The 21,946-nt window shown below is 40.6% G+C and overlaps 1 protein-coding gene and 1 pseudogene across 1 annotated transcript in view; one reads left to right on the forward strand and one right to left on the reverse strand.

Moving 5' to 3' along the window:
• The window catches only part of LOC112633323 (putative ankyrin repeat domain-containing protein 20A5), a 276,236-nt gene that overhangs the window by 151,571 nt on the left and 102,719 nt on the right, over positions 1-21,946 (forward strand). The gene's annotated exons all lie outside the window — the stretch shown is intronic.
• The window catches only part of LOC112633322, a 243,062-nt pseudogene continuing 229,577 nt past the window's right edge, over positions 8,462-21,946 (reverse strand).

Genomic DNA, 21,946 nt, shown 5'->3' on the forward strand with positions numbered 1-21,946 from the left:
CACCTGAGCCTGGTGCCCGTTTCCTTTGTGGGGCTCCAGTTTTAGCACAGTTGTTGCACTGAGTCTTGTGCATGCTGGGCAAGGCCAAGTTGGCTCAAAGAGCAACCAGCCACCTCAGCAAGGGTGTGCCCGGAACGGGAGGACCAGCCACCAACCTCACTCACTGCCAGACATGGTATATCAGTTCTTCCATCCTAAAGGTAGGGCCAAGAGGGAGACCACAGGCCATCTTGAGGAGGACTTTATGTTCAAGTGCAGAAAGCAGGCAGGATTACCACCCTGGGGACTCAGCCTTCTGTGGCCCACAGTGCCATACTAGCCCTGATGCATGGACTGGTGCCATCTGCTTTATAGAAAAATTAACTGAAGTTGCATTAAAGAGTTAAACATGCCATCTGCTTTTCCTCAGGCCTCTGCTCCACCAGCCATCAGGTGGCAGCCACTTTGGCTGTTGTAACCTGGCCATCCCTGTTTCCTTGAGTGAGTGAGGTTGGTGGATGGTGCAACTGGTCCAGGCGCACCCTTGCAGAGGTGGCTGGTTGATCTTTGAGCCAGCTTGGCCAGCTTGGCCTGCCTGGCATGCAGAGCCCCCAGGTACTGACACACTGCTCCAAGTGAGCTTGTCCTGCATTGGCACAAAGTCTAAATCTGGCCACAGCCACAGAAGGTCGAGTCCCCTGAGTGGTAATCCTGGCTTTCTGCACTTGAACATAAAGTCCTCCTCATCACAGCCTGTGGTCTTTTGGCAACCAATAAGCCCGCAGTGCAACACAAGCCCTGTGACATGGACCGGAGCCCAAAAGGAAGCGCACACCCTGTCCCTGAGCCTGCTGCTCATTTCCTCTATATGGTTCCATTTGTAACACAGTTGTGCACTGAGGCTTCTGCATGCCAGGCAAGGCCAAGCTGGCTCAAAGTGAAACCAGCCACCTCTGCAAGGGTGTGCCAGGAAAGGGTGGACCAGCCACCAACCTCACATGCAGCCGGTCAGGATACATCAGTTCTTCTACCCTAGAGATAGGGCCCGAGCGCCATCTGCTTCTCCTCAGGCCTCTTCTCTATCAAACATGAGGAGGCAGCCACTCAGGCTGTTGGAATCTGGCCATCCCTGCTTCCTTTAGTGGCTGAGGTTGGTGGCTGGTCCACCTGCTCCAGGCACACCCTTGCAGAGGTGGCTGGTTGCTCTTTGAGCCAGCTTGGCCTTGCCTGGCGTGCACAGGCTCCAGGTACTGACACACTGCTCCCAGTGAGCTTCTCGTGCCTAGTCACAAATTCTAAGTCTGGCCTGGGTCACAGAAGGCAGAGTCCCCTGGGTGTTAATCCTGGCTGCTTTCTACACTTGAACATAAAATTCTCCTCAAGATGGCCTGTGGTCTGCCTCGTGGCAACCAAGAGGTCTGCGGTGCCATACGACAACTGAGGCATAGGCTGGAGCCCAAAGGCAGCACACACCCTGCTCCTGAGCCTGTTGCTCATTTCCTGTGTATGGCTCCATTTGTTGCACAGTTTTGCAGCGAGGCTTGTGTATGCCGGGCAAGGCCAAGCTGGCTCAAAGGGCAACCAGCCACTTCTGCAAGGGTGTGCCAGGAGCCGGTGGACCAGCCACCAACCTCTCACACTGCCGGTCAGGGTACATCAGTTTTTCTACCCTACACGTAGCATCCCAGTGCCATCTGCTTTTCCTCAGGTCTCAGCTCCATCAGCCATCAGGTGGCATCCACTCAGTCTGTTGGAACCTGGCCATCCCGGCTTCCTTGAGTGGGTGAGGTTGGTGGCTGGTCCAGCTGGTCCCGGCACACCCTTGCAGAGGTGGCTGGTTGTTCTTTGAGCCAGCTTGGCCTTGCCTGGCATGCACAGGCCCCAGTTACCAACACGCTGCTCTGAGTGAGCTTTTCCCCCCTTGGCCCAAAATCTAAGTCTGTCCAGGGCCACAGAAGGACGAGAGACCTAGGTGGTAATCTTGACTGCTTTCTGCACTTAAACATAAAGTCCTCCTCAAGACGGCCTGTAGTCTGCCTCTGGGCAACCAGTAAGCCTGCAGTGCAATACAAGCCCTGTGGCACAGACTGGAGCCCAAAAGGAAGCGCACACACCCTGTTCCTGAGCCTGCTGCTCATTTCCTCTATATGGCTCCATTTGTAGCACAGTTGTGCACTGAGGCTTGTGTATTTCACTACAAGTACATTTTCCCTCAGGTTGGTGGCCTAGGTTTTCTTCTAGGTTTTTTTGATTTTAGGTCTTACATTTAACTCTTTAATCTATCTTAAGTTAATTTTTGTATAAAGTGTAAGGAAGTGGCAGAGTTTCAGTTTTCTGCATATCACTAGCCAGTTTACCTAACATTTATTAAACAGGGAATCCTTTCCCCATTGCTTATTTTTGTCAGTTTTATTGACTATCTGATGGTTTTAGATGTACGGTGTCATTTCTGAGGCCTCTGTTCTGTTCCATTGGTCTATATATCTGGTTTGGTACCAGTATCATGCTGTTTAGGTTACTGTGGCCTTGTAGAATCGTTTGAAGTCAGGTACTGTGATGCCTCCAGCTTTGTTCTTTTTGCTTAGGATTGTCTTCACTATGCAGACTCTTTTTTGGTTCCATATGAAATTTAAAATAGTTTTTCTAATTTTGTGAAGAAAGTCAATGGTAGGTTGATGGGGATAGCACTGAATCTATAAATCACTTTGGGTGGTATGGCACTCAGGCACAGAATTGTCCTTGTATTAGGCAATACAATTTAGGACATAGGCATGGGCAGAGACTTCATCACTAGGACACCAAAAGCAATGGCAACAAAAGCCAAAATTGACAAATGGGATCTAATTAAGCTAAAGGGTGTCTGCAGAGCAAAAGAGACTATCATCAGAGTGAACAGGCAACCCACAGAATGGGAGAAAAATTTTGCAATCTATCCATCTGACAAAGGGCTAATATGCAGAATCTACAAAGAACTTAAACAAATTTACAAGAGAAAAAACAAACCCATCAAAAAGTGGGCAAAGAATATGAACAGACACTTCCCAAAGAAGACATTTATGCAGCCAAACAATATGTGAAGCAAAGTACATCATCACTGGTCATTAGAGAAATGGAAATCAAAACCACAATGAGATACCATTTCACACCACTGAGAATGGCCATCATTAAAAAATCAGGAAACAACAGATGCTGGAGAGGATGTGGAGAAATAGGAACACTTTTAAACTCCTGGTGGGAGTATAAGTTAGTTCAACCATTGTGGAAGACTGTGCAGATTCCTCAAGGATCTAAAACTAGAAATACCATTTGACCCAGCAATCCCATTACTGGGTATATACTGAAAACATTATAAATCATTCTAATATAAAGGCACATGTACACATACGTTTATTGCAGCACAGTTTACAACAGCAAAGACTTGGAACCAACCCAAATGTCCATCCATGATAGACTGGATAATGTGGCATGTATACACTATGGAAGGCTATGCATCCTTAAAAAACGGATGAGTTCATGTCCTTTGCAGGGACATGGATGAAGCTGGAAACCATCATTCTTAGCAAAGTAACATAACAACAGAAAACCAAACACCACATTTTCTCACTCATAAGTGGAAGTTGAACAATGAGAACACATGGCCACAGGAAGGGGAACATCACACACCAGGGCCTGTCGGGTGGGGGGGCTAGAAGAGGGATGGCATTAGGAGAAATCCATAATGTAGATCATGGGTTGATGGATGCAGCAAGCCACCATGGCATGTGTATACCTATGTAACAAACCTGCACGTTCTGCACATGTACCCCAGAACTTAAAGTATAATTTTAAAAAAATTTCTTTTAATAAAGCTTTTAATCATAGAACTTGTAAAGAAAATGCTATTAAATCTCTTACTACCACATCATAGCTGGGACAAACTGCTGATATTTTAAAAGTAGCACAAATATCAAACAGAAAGAACTAGACTTAGGAACCAAATTCAGGTTTCTGTAGTGAAGAGGACAGAATGTTAACATTGGGTCGCCACCGCTAGTCCATCAGTTTGGCCTTGGCTAGCAAAAGATGAACTTGTTATATAGATGAGACCGCTTATATTAAAAAAAATAAAAATTAAAAATTAAAAAATTTCTGCTAATTTTTTTGTTTTTTCTGTTTTTGTTCTTTTCTGTTTTTTGTTTTTGTTTTTGTTTTTTTTTTTTTGCAACCACAGGAATTTTGGCCAATTCAGATGCTTTGCTCCCCACAAATTGGAACATTTCTTTGGATTTGACCAAGTGAGGAAGAGAAGGGAGAAAAGTGAAACCACAACAATAAAACCCCAAACACAAACACACACAAAGAGTTCAGCCAAACAAACAAATGCACAATTCACATGATTACTGATGGAAATAAGACTCAGGCTGGTGATCATCCTCTGTCATCTTAGAAGCTGGAAAAAATTGACACTCACCTTCCCTGTCAGAAGCAAGCTGAAACTCAGGAAAGGAGGTGCCTGCTCTCCATCGTCATTGAGGCAGGAAAACCTGCCTTCCTTGTTGGAAATGAGTAAAACTTCAGAAAAGGACTTGTACAGCAAAATCAACCTTTAGATCTCAACCAAATTTTGGGAGATCAGGAACTCTCTGCAGGGGAGAAGCTCAACAACCTCAGCAAATTATCCTATTGCTTTGGGCAATAAATATAGCCCAGGTTGGTATCAATCAATAATGAGATTTATCAAAGGTCAGGACCACCTTTGTAATGTCTTTCTCTTTTTTTATCTTTAATGGTATAGTCTGTTTTTTTCAGAAACTAGGAGTGCAACACATGCTTTTTTTCTGTTTTCCATTTGCTTGAAAGATTTTTCTCCATTCCTTTATTTTGAGCCTATGTATGGCACTGCATGTGAGATGGGTTTCTTAAAGACAGCATACTGAAATAGATCTTGGTTCTTTATCCAGCTTGCCCCCCTCTGTCTTTCAATTGGAGCACTTAGCCTACTTACATTTAAAGTTAATAATGGTATGTGTACATTTGATCCTGTCATCATGCTGTCAGTTGGTTATTTTGCAGACTTGTGTATGTGGTTGTTTTTTAGCATCACTGATCTGTGTACTTCAGTGCATTTTTCTAGCAGCTGGTGATGGTCTTTTCTTTTCATATTTAGTGCTTCCTTCAGGAGCTCTCGTAAGGTAGATCTGGTGATACTGAATTCCCTCAGCATTTGCTCGTCTGAAAAGGATCTTGTTTCTCCTTCACTTATGATGCTTAATTTTGCTGGACATGAAAATCTGGGCTGAAATTTCTTTAATGGCAGTTGGTGTGGGTGGGGGTGTGTGCTGCACTCCCATGTGTTCTTAGGGCAAGTACAGCAAAACCACCTGTGTAAACACACACAGCAAAGTGATGTAGAAAGTTTCCATATAAAGGGCTGCAGTATGGAGAGGTAACATGAAGGCTGGTGCGTGGCTATAGAGGCCACCTTGCTGCAGCTCTCCACTGATCAGGTATGGCCCACTAGCACGGTGTGGGCATCCGAGTGCCCTGTAAGCAGGTGTGGCCAGGCTGGGGCCCTGGGAGAGGCAAGCTGACTAACGAGTGCTGAGATTAGACCAGCCCCATCTCATGTGCAAGACTGCCCAGTAGAGATCAGGTCCCAGGGAACTCTTTCAAAAAAGTGAACCCCCAGCACAGCACAGCTGCTCTACGCAAACATGGCCAGACTTCCTTTTTAAGCAAGTCCCCTTTTTTAAGAGGGGAACTCTCAGACCTGATCTCTGCTGGGCAATGTTGCACATGAGATGTGGCTGGTCTGACCTCAGCATTCCTAAAGTGCCTCACAAGGGCAAGTGTACCCTAGAGAGAGAGCTGTCCCTAACCTCCGGGCTCCATATCACCTGACTTGCTGCTCCACCACTTTGCCTGTCTCCTGGGTGCTCCATTCCAGAGACATGTGAATTAGCAATCACATAGTGTAATCAGCCCAGGATGGAGGGTCTGTGCTGTGGGCCCAAGCCAGTGTTCCCTGTCTGGTGATGAGCAGTGGAGGGTGTGTGTTACCCATGGGAGATGTACTGGCTTGTTCATTGGGTCAACTGCAACTTATTGGAGGTGTTGATATGGCACTTAGGGTCTTTGCTCACTTGATATTCTGAGGGTAGCAAGGGCAGTTCCACCGCAGCGGCAGTGGCAGAGAGGATTTTATTGGCTCCTGGAAGCTCTGTCCAGGGAATCGCCGAACTGCTACAGGCTTGATAGCTCCAGTGGGGGGCTGGCTGGAGACTCAGGCCAGGAGGACCTGCCCATCAAGCAGACAGTCCGGCCACTTTTCTGTAGGGCTGCTGTGGTAAGCTGGGGGTCCCTTCCAGTCCCTAATTGCCTCGTATTTTCCAGGGAAGATGATAGCCTGCCCCTTCCTCTGGGAGTTCTGTACCACTGAGGTATGAACCTGTTGCCAATCTGAACACACCTATAAGACGTGGCTTGGAGGCAAGTTGAGAAGTTTTACCTAGCCAGGAGGAACAAGAACAGGGACTTGCTTTAAAAAAATGCCTGGCCATGTTTTTGTAGAGCAGCTGTGCTGTCCTGGGGGTTCACTTCAGCCCCTGGTCACTTCAGACACTCTGAAGCCCTAAGGTTGAAACGGCTGAGTCACCCAAACAGCAAAAATGGCAGTCTGGCCCTCCCCCTGGGAGCTCTGACTCAGGGAGGCCTGAGACCTCTGTCGGCCAGAGAACAGCAGTCAAGGTAGCTAGAGACCCTGGTTGAAAGACTTCACCCGCTGATTAGAAATGTGGTCGGGGGGGGCCGGGCGCGGTGGCTCAAGCCTGTAATCCCAGCACTTTGGGAGGCCGAGGCGGGTGGATCACGAGGTCAGGAGATCGAGACCATCCTGGCTAACATGGTGAAACCCTGTCTCTACTAAAAATACAAAAAACTAGCCGGGCGTGGTGGCGGGCGCCTGTAGTCCCAGCTACTCGGAGGCTGAGGCGGGAGAATGGCGTGAACCCGGGAGGTGGAGCTTGCAGTGAGCCGAGATCGCGCCACTGCACTCCAGCCTGGGCGACAGAGCGGGACTCCGTCTCAAAAAAAAAAAAAAAAAAAAAAAAAAAGAAATGTGGTCGGGGACTGACTTAAACAAGATTGTGGCCACGTTTTCATAGTGTGGCTGTGCTGTGCTGAGGTACCTCTTCCACCCCTTGTCAGCGTGGGCTCTCCAAAGCCCGCAGGCCAGAACGGCTAGTCACCCAAACAGCAAAGGTGGTGGCCCACCCCTCTCTCTGGGAGCTCTGTCCCAGGAACATTTCAAATTTCCATTGGCCAAGGAATGCTGCTGGGGGTAGCTGCAGGCCCCAGTTGGGAGGTCCTGTCCAGTGAGGTGGAACAGGATCAGGGGCCTGCTTACAGAAGCAATCTGGCCATGATTTGGTAAAGCAGCTATGCTGTGCTGCAGGATCTCTTCTGCCTCTGGTCGGTTTGTACTCTCCAAAGCCCGCAGGCTGGAATGACTAAGTTGCCTGAACAGGAAAGGTGGCGGCCTTCCTCGTCTTTTCTCTTAGAGTTTATCTTGTTTGATGGAGCTTAATTTTTAGCCTGTTGATTTTACTGTCTACATCAGACTTGTTCAGAAAGAATCTGTTATCTTTTAGGTTAGATATATGAGAATTCATTGTCTTCTGTAAATAAACCTGTTCATGTCTTGTTCTCTGGAAAGAAGTCACTTTCAGCTATCTGACTGGTCACAGTCATGTAGAGCAGTAGCCAGTCTACAATAACGTTATTGAATTTCCATTTCCAATGTTTCTTTGTTGTGTCTTACATTGTCCAGTTCAGAACTGAGCATTTTATTCTCAGTTGTCAAAATGCTAAGCTGTCCACTGTACTGAAATACTGTGCTCCCTCACTCAATTTTTTTTTAGGTGTACACTTGTATCCAACTCTTCTCAAGTCACAGTACAGGTAAGCCCTGGCTGCCTCCAGCCACTCTCAGGGAGACCAAAAGCCTTCACACACTCCAAGTTGGAGTACAAAAAAGAGGAGCCATGAAGGCTGATCATTCAACATAAAACAAAATTAAAAAGCATTATGGCAAAGATTTTAAAAATTTTGCATTACGTAATTTACATGAAAGCAATGCTATCACCTCCACTGTGTGAACTCGGGAGAGGACTGGGCCATTCTCCTTAGAGAGAAGTGGGGTGGCTTTTAGGAGGGCAAGGGGCTTCCTGAAACAATGCATCTCACAATATTTGGAATGACTATTGAAAAGAAGAACAATGTACAAACAAAGTCCTTGGCCACATAGTAGAATTTTGGGGGATGCTTGCTCCAACCAACTGCTGTCATCTTCACCATTCCAGTTTTTAAATCCTGAGTCAAGCCAATAAAAAACAAAACAAAAAATGAAACAATAAAACAAATAAAGCCATGCCAATCTCATCTTAATTTCTGCGAAGTTTGGTTTTGTCAAGAAAGGGTGTAACGCAACTAAGTCACAGTCCACCTAGAAGCATTTGCGGTGGACAATGGCGGGGCCTGACTCATCATACTCCTGCTTGCTGTCCACATCTGCTGGAAGGTGGACAGCGAGGCCAGGATGGAGCCGCCGATCCACACGGAGTACTTGCGCTTGCGAGGAGCAATGAGCTTGATCTTCATCGTGCTGGGCGCCAGGGCGGTGATCTCCTTCTGTATCCTGTCAGTGATGCCAGGGTACATGGTGGTGCCACCAGACAGCACTATGTTGGTGTACAGGTCTTTGCGGATGTCCACATCAGACTTCATGATGGAGTTGAAGGTAGTTTTGTGGATGCCACAGGATTCCATGCCCAAGAAGCAAGGCTGGAAGAGTGCCTCGGGGCAGCGGAACCGCTCATTGCCAATGGTGATGACCTGGCCATCGGGCAGCTCGTAGCTCTTCTCTAGGGAGGAGCTGGAAGCTGCCATGGCCATCTCCTGCTTGAAGTCCAGGGCAACACAGCACAGCTTCTCTTTGATGTCATGCACGATTTCTCGCTCGGCCGTGGTGGTGAAGCTATAGCCACGCTCAGTGAGGATCTTCATGAGGTGGTCAGTCAGGTTCTAGCCAGCCAGGTCTAGGCGCAGGGTGGCACGGGGGAGGGCATTCCCCTCATAGATTGGCACAGTGTGGGTGACCCCATCACCAGAGTCCATCACGATGCCAGTAGTATGGCCAGAGGTGTACAGGGACAGCGCGGCCTGGATGGCCACGTACATGGCTGGGGTGTTGAAGGCCTCAAACATGATCTGGGTCATCTTTTCAGGTTGGCCTTGGGGTTGAGGGGGGCCTCGGTCGGCAGGATGGGGTGCTCCTCGGGAGCCACATGCAGCTCATTGTAGAAGGTGTGGTGCCAGATCTCCATGTCATCCCAGTTGGTAATGATGCCGTGCTCCATGGGGTACTTCAGGGTCAGGATGCCTCTCTTGCTCTGGGCCTCGTTGCCCACATAGGACTCTTTCTGACGCATGACCGCCATCATGCCCTGGTGCCTGGGGTGCCCCACGATGGAAGGGAAGAAAGCCCGGGGGGCATCGTCGCCCGCAAAGCCGGCCTTGCACATGCCAGAGCTGTTGTCAATGACAAGTACGGTGGTATCATCACCCATGGTGAGCTCATTCAACTGCATAGCCTTTAAAACATTATCATTCTTTTTTTTCACACTTTCAATTTCCTCCAAATATTTCTTTTCTCTTAGCTGGCTCTGATATTTCATTATGTCTAGTTCTAGTCTTAGCATGGCAATTTCTTCCTGCAACGTACTACTTTCATGCAAGAGACCTTTTTCTTTCTTATGACTAAGAAAAAGCTAAGTGAACAAAGGAAACTTTTAGTTAGCACTCAATAGAATGACATACCTTGATTTCTTCTGAAATTAAAAAATAACATGTATATTTGTATAATGAAAGAATCCCCATAGTAGATATCTAACCAGAAAAAAATTGGACAAAACTTCAAACCTAATAGAGTGTAAATTCCCAAAAGTTTAAATATTTATTTAAAGACCATGAAAAATAAATCACTAGAGGATTTTTAAGAATCTCAGAATTAAAAAAGCCTTTATCTCAGTTACAAAAAACCCATAGGCATAAAACGTAAGATTAATACATTTGACTATATTTTTGAGATTGGGTTTACACTTTGATATCTAACCTATCAACCACACCACCATAAGAGCCTTAGCTATGTATATATTTGAACAGAAGCAATTTCTCAAAGTTCTTTAAGTTTCTTTTACTCAAGAACGTTTTAGCGACATTCTACATTTCTAATATTTTTATACTCAGTCATAAGAATTACATTTATTTATAACTGTTAAATCTAAGCACTGTACCCTTCTACACAGTACATATCTGTATCTAAGCATTACACTTCTACATACAATACTGAACTCATTTAAGATCACGACTCTTTAAAGGAGAGGTCGAAAAATATATACAAGATGCAGGATTTTCCCCAAGTCTTCTGATGCTACTTCTAGTGATCCTCCACAAAAATTATAGTTACTTCTGTGATGTAAATATACAAATACAAGACAAGTTTTTTATTTCAAAATATGAATGGTAAATAAGATACAACTTATAGAAATTTTCTTAGAAATCAGATTATTTGTCATTGCCACAACTTTTCTTTCCTCTATATAATGTTTGAAACAGTAATAAGTGTGAAATAGGGGAAATATACTGAACTATTTCTCTAGGAACAAAATACTTATCAATAAATTATCACTAAATGTGTATCATGGCATGTCATTGTTTTCAAAGCTCTTTACATTGAAATGAGAAACTACTTGAAGCAAACTGTTACTCTCCTCAAAAGCAAGAATAATGACATTCACAATGTGGCCTCTGACCCAGCTATACATTTCCTACTTTCCTGTCAGTGAAAATAATCAATTGACTTCTCCATTAATATTTTTAAAAAATAAACTAATGTCCAAAACGTGGAAAATTTGTTCTTAGTAGCAAAACTTATTTTTGATATGGAAAGATCATCAATTCTTATGAAAAACATCAAATTTTTCTCCTTTGGATTGAGACCATTGTGAAGGTCACTACTTGACTGTTGTAGGCAAATGGAGTTGAATTAAGAACATGGCTTTGTCCTATGTGTTCACATATAGATATATGACAAATGATATATAGAATATATGCATACATATATGACTTTAAAATCCTTTATATTTCCAAAATAAATGTTTAAAATATATATACATATATAAAAACATTTGAAAATAACCAAAGAAAATACCTCAGAATTAATTTTCTTTTCAACCACTTCTATCTGATTTTCTTTATTAGTCAGAATCTCATCTTGTGATATTCCAGTGTTCTGTTCTTCAGAAACTTGCTTCTGAGTATCATTTTGCTCATCACTAGAAGAAATTTTAATTTTCATGAAATACTGGAGGTGTCCCCAAAATTATCTACAGGGTAAGATGGCGCCATCAGATGTCATTCACACAATGTATATCTGCACATTAATCCAAGACAAGGCAAAGGGGTCTCACATGTGTTAACTCAGCTCTCCCCAACCATGTTGGCACCAGGGACTGGTTTTGTGGAAGATAATTTTTCCAGGAACCTGAAGTGGGGGATGGTTCCAGGATGATTCAAGCACATTACATTTATTGTGCACTTTATTGCTATTATTATTAACACATAATGAAATAATTACATAACTTACCAAAATGTAGACTCAGTGGTAGCCCTGAGCTTGTTTTCCTGCAACTGGATGGTCCCATCTGGGGGTGACAGGAGACGGTGACAGATCATAAAGCATTAGGTTCTCATAAGGAATGAACAACCTGAATCCCCTGCATGGGCAGTTTACAACAGGGTTCAAGTCACACACCTATGACAATCTAATGCCACCACTGATCTGACAGGAGCAGGAGTTCAGGCAGTAATGCAAGGGATGCAGAGTGGCTGTAAACAGATGAAAGTTTCACTTGCTCACGTGCCACTAACCTCCTGCTGTGTGGCCCAGGTCCTAACAGGCCAGGGACTGGTACTGGTCCGTGGCCTGGGGATTCGAAAGCTCTGTATTAACCCATACTTTTTATGTTTATTTTTTGGAAACACTTTCCACTTATATTCTTGATTCCTCTGTATTTTATAAACAACTTAGAAATTCCTTTTATAACAAGACAGGGTCTAATATTATGTCTTTAACATAGAACTTTGAGTTAATTTTATCTGTGTATGAAAGACATATGTGAAATAAACTAATTATTAAACACTTTCCATTTTACTTTTATTTCATGCATATTGAGAATAAAACTGGGAAGTCCTAGGCCGAGCAATTGGGCAAGAGAAATAAAGGGCATCCAAATTGGAAAAGAGGAAGTCAAACTATCTCTTCACCAATGATATGATCTTCTACCTAGAAAACCCTAAAGACGCCTACAAAACACTTCTACATTTGATAAATGAATTCAGTAAAGTCTCAGAGGTTACAAAATAAATGAATACCAATCAGTAGTACAACTATACACCAACTATGACCAAACCGAGAGTCCATATCAAGAATCCAATCCCTTTTACAATGGCTGCAAAAAAGTGTGAAATACCTAGGAAAATACTTAATGAAAAAGGTGAGTGATCTATATAAAGATAACTGGAAAACACCACTGAAGAAAATAATAGATGACACAAACAAATGAAAATACATCCCACGTTCCTGGACTGAAAGAACTGATTTTGTGAAAATGACCATAGTGACCAAAGCAGTCTATACATTTGATACAATTTCTAAAAAAGTACCAATGTCATTCTTCACAGAATTATTTTAAAATGCTGACACTTATCTAGGACCACATAATAGCCTGAATAGCAACAGACATACCAAGCAAAAGGAACAAATATGTTGGCATCACATTACCTGACTTCAAATTATACTCTAAGGCCACAGTAACAAAAATAGCATGGTACTGGTATAAAAGTAGATACATAGATCAATGGAATGGAACAGACAACTCAGAAATAAAGCCACCACAATTAAATGATCTCTGAGCAAGGATACAAAAACATACACTGGAGAAAGTACATGTTATTCAATAAATGGTGCTGGGAAAAAAAGATAGCCACACGTTGAAGAATGAAACTGGATCTCTATCTCTCACCATATACAAAAATTAATCCACAATGTATTAAAGGCCTAAACTTAAGACCTGAAAACATTAGCCTAGGCAAAGAATTTATGATGAAGACCCTAAAAGCAAAAGCAACAAAAATGAAAATAAATAAATGAGACCTAATTAAACTAAAAAGCTTCAGCACAGCCAAAGAAATAATCATCAGAGTAAACTAACAACCTACACAATGGGAAAAATATTTGCAAATTATGAATCTAACAAAGGACTAATATCTACAACCTACAAGAAACTCAAACAAATCACCAGAAAAAATACAAATAATTCCATTAAAAATTAGCCAAATTACATGAATAGACATTTCTCAAAAGAAGATGTGCAAATGGTGACCAAGCATATAAAACATGCTAAATATCACTAAGCATCAGGGAAATGTAAAATAAAACAAAAGTGAGGTATCACTTCACTGCAGCCAGAATGACCACTATTAAAAATAAAAAAACAGATATTGGTGTGGATGTGGTGAAAAGAGAACAGTTAGACACTGCTGGTGGGAATACAAATTAGTACAAATCTATGTAAAACAGTATGGAGAGTTCTCAAAGAACTAAAAGTAGATCCTACCATTTTATTCAGCAGTCTCATTTCTGGATATCTACACAAAATAAAAGAAATCATACTCTCAAAAAGACACCTGCATACATATGTTTACTGCAGCACAATTCATAATATGCAAAGACACGGAATCAACCAGTGTCCATCAACTGATGTGTGGAATAAAGAAAAGGAATATATATATACACACACACACACACACACATATCTTACATCACATAAATATATCTCATATATATGTATATAGATGTATGTATGTATATACACTCACACATATACATACGTCATACATACCGGAGACTGGGTAATTCATACACATATATACCTGAGACTGGGTAATTCATAAAGGAAAGAGGCTTAATTGATTCACAGTTATGCATGGCTGGGGAGGCCTCAGGAAACTTAACGACCATGGCAGAAGGTGAAGGGGAAGCCGGCACCTTCTTTGTAAGGCAGCAGGAGAGAGAAGTGAAGCAGAAAGAGCCCCTTATGAAACCATCAGCTCTTGTGAGAACTCACTCACTATCACAAGAACAGCATGGAGGAAACAGATCCCATGATCCAATTACCTCCCAGCTGGTCTTTCTCTCAACACCTGGGAATTACAATTTGACATGAGATTTGCATGGAAACACAAAGCCAAACTACTGGATGGGGGTATCCTTACTTTTAAAATATCTAAATGTCATCATTTATAATTCAAAAATAGCAATTTTTGTTAGTTATGATTTTCTTTGAAAATAAAATGATCTGGTAAATTTTCTTCACTTTTAACCTACTATTTAGTCAAAATATATAAAAAGCTGGATTTGCCAGCATAAAATTGTAACTACTTTTTAATGAGGTAAAAATGCATAACAATATCACTGTTATTGTACAGAGAAGAAAGTGAATAAGAAAAGAAAAGGAATTTAAAAAGAGAATATCACTACCATATACATACATGAACTGACAAATAGACTAAAATCTCCTACTGGAGATTATGTTAGGACTTGAGCAAAAGCTTCTAAAAATACCAAAAAAAGAAACAAAATAATTATTTTTAAGAAATAAATTATACAGAGAACGCTTCTGGTTAAGATGATGTATTAAAAAAAAAATCTTCCTGAGAGCTATTATTAACCAATTCATCATAACCAAAACTTCAAGTCTATAATTCTGGAATATTAAAAAGTTTCATTTTGAACATAGTTAATGGAAGGCAACTTTTAAATAGAAAATTTCTGGTTAAAGTTGACTCAAACTTAGGAAAGAATTGACCTGTAGCCATGGTAACATGAAGCCACCCAGAGCCAGTTCAAAATCTAGTCAATTGATCAATGACCACTGGCCTTGCTCACCAACCCATATCCATGTGAGCAGCTTGCTTCTGAAAGACAGCCCAGCAGCAAGAGCTGCTCCATCAGAATAGACAGTGCCTGACCAGTATACATCTTACTATAGGTAGAAAAATATTCCAACTCTGTCTTTTTATTTCAAATACCAAAGATCCATAATCCCTTGGAAAGAATCTGTGAGTCCATCACATTTACCACTCTAATATTTTTAAAATAAAATACTAGTGGCTGGGTGTGGTGGCTCATGCCTGTAATCCCAGCACTTTGGGAGGCTGAGGCGGGTAGATTGCCTGAGGTCAGGAGTTCATGACCAGCCTGACAAACAGGGTGAAACCCCATCTCTAATAAAAATATGAAAATTAGCTGGGCATGATTGCGTGAACCTATAATCCCAGCTCCTCAGGTGGCTGAGGCAGGAGAATCGCTTGAACACAGGAGGCGGAGGTTGCAGTAAGCCGAGGTCACGTCACTGCACTGCATCTTGGGTGACAGAATGAGACTCTGTCTCTAAATAAATAAAATACCAGTAAACTTTGCAATTCTTCTGACTCATTTTACCATAATTGCAATTATCATGATTACCAGTAAAAGAATAGTGAATAACCACAATATTGGCCTTTTCTCCCTAAGTGAAAAAATATTAGTATAAAGAATGTAGATTATAGAGCCAAAAGAATTTTTAAAATGCGTATAATTACCAGGCAAAATTGTTAAAATGAACCTTGTCAAACATTTTTTAAGTGGGAATCAATCAAACAATATACCCAGGATAAACTCCATTCATTCATTTAATAACTATTTATTAGGTAGTTACCTCTGATATGCTAGACCTGTTTCTAGGAACTGAGGATATGTTAATGAGCAATAAAAACCCTATTCATGAGAATGAGATAAACACACAATAACAACAGACAGATAAGGCAAAATATACAGTATGTTAGAGGAGAAAACCGAAAGCGGGAAAATGAAATGTTTATGTGTTTGATGGGAAGGTGGTGGGAAAGTTGGGATGGCCAGAAAAGTCCCTGCTGAGAAAGAGGATTTTTCTTTAATACAAAGAAAATTGTATTTGTACATCAAAGACTCTAAGAAATGATGTTAACAGAGTTGATGTCAAGACACAAATAGGTTTGAAGTTAGAGATGACAAATCACTTTGTTTTATTGAACCTTCCCTTGATAATGTTAGAGAGCATCCCTGGTATGCTCCCAATTGAATCTTAAGCATGATGCATCCTGGTGATACAATTGTAATTCCTTTCTGTTAGTCCTCATTATATCTCTTTTTTTTTTTTTCTTTTTCTTCATTTTCTCTGGACTAGAAATTGTACGGGTACGTGGTTCTTCTTCAGAAAGTGGTTATTCCTTAATGTGTTTCTTTTTACCCTTGTTCTTCTTCTTAGAAAGGGGATTTTAAGTAAAGAACTGAAGAAATGGAAAGAGTAAGCTAGAAGAATATCTGGGGAAAAAGCATTCCAGACACAGGGAACTGCTAAGTGCAGAGGTGTGCCTGGAATCTTTAAGCACTAGGGATAGGTAAGGAATAGCAAGAAGTTCAGTGTGGCTGAGGCAGCGTAAAAGAGATAAGAAACAGAAGTTTAAGCAGGAGAGATAACATGCCAGATGGTTTACTGCCTTTTAGATATTAGGAGGAACTCTGACACATACTCAGAGTGAAATGGGAGGCAATCAGAAGGGCGGGGCAGAGGACTGACACAATTTGACTTATATTTTAAATCCATCCACTGAGTTAAGAATTGATGAAAAGGGAAGTTTTTAAAAACCAGGACTATCAATTCCCAGTCTATGACACCCATTTAGACTGCAGATGACGGTGGCTCAGATGTATAAAATATGACTGGCTTTGGCATATATTCTTCAGGTAGGCATGACAAGATTTACTGAGAGATTAAATGTGAAGTGTCGAGAGAGAGAAAAATGAGTCAAGAATGACACCAAGGTTTTTGGCAGAGCAATTGGAAGAGTTGCCATTAACCAAAGTAGGAAAAACTACACGAGGTGTAGATTTCAGGAAGGCCCTCGGTAGCCCAATTTTTGATCTGACAAGCGTGTGATACCCAACAGCTAATCAAATAGAGATGTCAACTAGGTGGGCTCATACAGAGATCTGGAATTAAGGAGAGAGGATCTGAGTTGGAGACATACATTTCTAAATCACTAGCATATACACAGTAGAAAAAGTCATGAGGGGCCAGGCACAGTGGCTCATGCCTGTAATCCCAATACTTTGTGAGGCCAACACAGGCAGATCACCTGATGTGAGGAGTTTGAGACCAGACTGGCCAACATGAGGAAACCCTCTCTCTACTAAAAATACAAAAGTTAGCCAGGCATGGTGGTGTGCACCTGTAATCCCAGCTACTCAGGAAGCTGAGGCAGGAGAAGCGCTGGAACCCAGGAGGCAGAGGTTGCAATGAGCCAAGTTCATGCCACTGAACTCCAGCCTGGGTGAGAGAGAGAGACTCTATGTTTTAAAAAAAAGAAAAAGAAAAGTTATGAGAAAGAATATTGAGGACTGAGCCCTGAGAAACAACAATTTCCAAAAGGAGAAAGATGAGGAGGAGCAAGCAAAAGAGACCATGATGAATGGACTAGAAAGGCAGTAGGAAAAGCGTGAGGGAGTGAGGTCCTGAAAGCCAAGTGAAGACACCTTTAGGGAGATGTCCTCCACTGGCTCAAATATTGCTGACAGATTAAATAAAATGAGGTGTAAGAAAAAAATTTTTTTGCAGAAAAATGTAGTGGTAACCTTGAGAAAAACAACTTTGGAGGAGTGCTGAAACTGAAGACTTACTGGTATTGAGAACAAGAGTGAATGGAAAGAAAATTTGAGTTCTTGAGTGTAGACAGTTCTTTGAAGGACATCATGCTTAACACTCATGACTGAGAATGACATAATTTTCATCGACAGTCATGGAAAAGTGATAGACAAGAAATAGTAGTTTCCAAATTTTATATAACAGGTAGAGTTTTCAAATTTTATATAACAATTATATATTTTAAAGTTTATAAAAACTATACACATATGGCATTAAAAATGCCAGACCAAGGTTTTAAAGACCCCTTGAACATTTCTAGATTACATAAGCTGATTATCATTTTATTCATGCTTATATATAAAGACCAAGAAATACTAAAAGTTTCAAGGGTATTTCTAGCTTGATAAAACTCAGCCAATTCTAGGAGAGTTGACACTCATAAAATATACAAAGTAAGTGATCACAGACAATACAGAGTTCTAGTAACAGGAATAAAGAGGGAGAAATGCAGAAATTTATAATCTTATTTTATAAATGAAGTTCTAAAAATTATATGAAGCCACTGTTGAAAAATATGGTGAGTTGGATACTGAAATATATCCTTTTCTCAAAGGAAAGATAATGTCACACATGCAGGGGACTTTTACAAATAAGAGTCAATGCACTAGCAGCACCTTCCTTTTAGCACAAGGGTCAGTAAGTAAGCACTTGTGGGCCAAATCCAGCCCACTGCCTGTTTTTTTAAGTCAAGAATCTTGGAACACAGCCATGCTTATTCACTCTACAGTCCACAGAGCCAATTAGCTGGGTGTGATGTTGCACACCCATGGTCCCAGCTAGCAGAGAGGCTGAGGCGGGAGGATCACTAGAGCCCAGAAAGTCGAGGCTGCAGTGAGCCATGATCACTCAACTGCACTCCAGCTTGGGCAACAGAGTGAGACCCTGTCTCAACAAAATAAATATATGTAGTCCACAAAGCCTAAAATATTTACTAACTGGCTCTTTGCAGAAAAAGCTGGCCAACTCCTGGTTTAGTAGATCAAAGATCATTTGATATATTTTAATAAAAGTTTTACCCAATATACTGAAATGTTTATATTAACTATAGATCCCCACATAAAATCCCTTGGCAATATTCAGAATGAGGGTCCAATATTTCAGCACTCAGGCAATGACAACAAAAATTTAGTAACTAGCAATCTTGTTGCTAACAAGGTACAGTGTCAACATAGCATGTAGCTTCCATTTGCAACACAGCAGATATTACAAGAATTCTAACAAGAATTCTTAAGATGTGTCATGAAACTAAATGCTTTAATACATTTTAAATGTGAAATAATCAGTATACTCTAGATCTAACCTCATTTTTAAAAAATGGTTGCATACTACATTATTTTGGGAGTATGACAATTGAGCTATTTCCTATTGATAAAGAATTAGACTAGCTCCAACTTTTTACACAATAATGCTGTAATAAATGTACTTATATGTAAGTATATAGGTAACATATCTATACAAATATCCTCTACATGTATTATATATCCTTACTCTGTTATGTGTGTGTGTGTGTGAATATGCTACTAAATTAACGTTCAAAACATATTTACCAACAGTGTATGAAATGTCTTTTTCAATGAGACCATTTCCTTTGCAGCAACACGAACGGAGCTGGAGGCTATTATCCTAAGCAAACTAATGCAGGAACAGAAAATCAAATGGCACATATGCTTACTCGTTAGTGGGAACGAAACATGAGAACTCATGGACACAAAGAGGAGAATAACAGACACCAGGGTCTACTTGAGAGTAGAGCGTGGCAGGAGGGAGATGACCAAAAAACTACCTTTTGGGTATTTTGCTTATTATGTGGCTGATGAAATAATCTGTAGCCCAAACCTCCATGATACAGTTTACCTGCATAACAAACCTGCACTTGTACCTCTGAAGCTAAAATAAAAGTTCACCAAAAAAAAAGAAAATTCCTTTTCCCTCACATTTGCCAATACTGGCAATTTTTCAAATAAATTAATGACTCGAAAAAATGATAACTCTTTGTTTGCTGATTTTCATTTTTCTGATTACCAGGCAAGGCTGAATATCCTAGTAAAAGTATAAAATTTGTTAATCATGAATATTAGCCCAAATAAGGATTAGTTTGACAGCATATGGTTGTCTCCTGTTAAATGTTGCCATAGGCTTACCTGTGATATTCTTCATTCTCAGTGTCAGAAAATTGCTGACTTTCAGGTGTTCTGTTCTTCTTTTGTGGAATTAATCCATCATCACCATTGCCAGCAGCGGCACCATTAGTCAGGTTTTCTGGTAATTTCACATGATTAATTCCGTGCTTCTTCATTTCTTCTTCAACCTTGAGTGGAAGTTGGATATTAAGGATGCTTATTGCTTTATTGAACAGAAAGAATCTTTTAAATTGATTTTATCATTTGACCAGTTTATCATTATTTTAGTCAAGAAAAATATTTCACACTTTAATCATATATACAGAACTATTACCATATAATTTAAAGATGTAATTATCATTTCATTTAGTATATCACTAAAATTTTTGTAAAGTTTGCTTCACTTCTGTTTCAATGCATAAAACAGAATTTTTCAAAATTCAAAAACGGCCCTCCTTCATTTTGTGCTTTTATTCCCAACCACTCTTCAGATTCTAATATACATATTTACCCCCATTGACTCGTGGGAACACACAAATAAAAAGACAAAGATGCAAAATGTGTCTTCTTCCATCTTTACCACCTAGATCTCACATTAAGCAGTCAGATTTAGAGGATGAGACACCATGGGACTTCAGGAATAGAAAGGAAGATTGCCCTTTTCTGCACCAAGATATTCTTCTCCCCCACTGTCTTTGATCATTCTTTCTTCGTTTGGTTCCTGGGATATCAAAAACATGATGGTGCTCACTGAAACATGGGAACCAAAGTTAGCGACAACACAAGGAGCAGAGTGAAAATGCTGAGAAACAAGCGTGGAATGGAATCCCAGAAAATTCATTGCTCCCCAAATTTCACATTCGATAGCCATAAAATTTTCTAGCTGGAAAATACACAGAAGAGATATTATCTACTTTAGCTACAGTATCTATTGATAATCAGACTAAAACCAAGAAAGATAAAATGATTGATCTAAAGCTCCTACAGTGGCATTTACCTAGCATTTTACAGCACCATTCAGGATTATTCCATAATAATGAAAGAATATCTCTAGGGTTTGCATCTCTTTATAAATCAATGTAGAGAATTCTAAGTTAAGTATTAAATTTTTCACTGATGATTTATGCTACTTACATGACAGGATCATGTATGCCTACATTTACACTTTGTCAAACAACGTTAACGGAAAAATCTAATTCAACAGAAACATTTGAATATAAAGGTATACCTCTCTATCACCATCCTTATTTACTTCTGGTTCTTGAGACATTTTCTGCAGATGCAAAAACAGAAGGTTAATTTGCTTGTTGTATATCAGTGGTGCCTCCCTTTTGGAGTGCATGTTTTTAAAATAATTTTATTTTTAAGTAATCAAGTATGGACAATGAAAAGTTAGAAAATAATTAAAATTTAAATTTAACTGTTAAAATAATTAAAAATATAATTAACATTAAGAATTAACTTTTTAATCTATGTTTAGCTACTGCCACATGACTGGCTTCTGACTAACATGTGAAAAATAATTCACCTTAGACAAAGGGAGAAGAAAAACATGAACCAGCAAACTTAACTTGGTCACCATTTGTTTGGACTAAACTTCATTTGTTATGCATTAAATCTACCAAAAATGAATCAGCAGATGATTTGTAGTGTTGCAAAATCTTCCTCACTTGAAAAGAGTTTACCTCACCACACCCTAACTAGTGAGCCCCTACAGTGCACTCAGGTGCTTTTTTAGAAGATTCCTAACTGGATTGTAGGTACGCTTTCAATTACTAGGAGCCAAAATCAACACCAAACAGAAAGACATGCAAATTCCTAAATTTTAATTGAAATTATATACCGTAATATTATAGTGTTATGCATCCAGATTATCTGCTTAAGTCCAGTTCTAATATATTCTAATGTGTACTAATGACAGTGGATAAAAATTTTAATAATCTGTACTGATTTTCTGCAACTGAA

The sequence above is a fragment of the Theropithecus gelada genome, chromosome 10 (assembly GCF_003255815.1).
Source record: "Theropithecus gelada isolate Dixy chromosome 10, Tgel_1.0, whole genome shotgun sequence".
Classification (NCBI taxonomy): domain Eukaryota; kingdom Metazoa; phylum Chordata; class Mammalia; order Primates; family Cercopithecidae; genus Theropithecus; species Theropithecus gelada.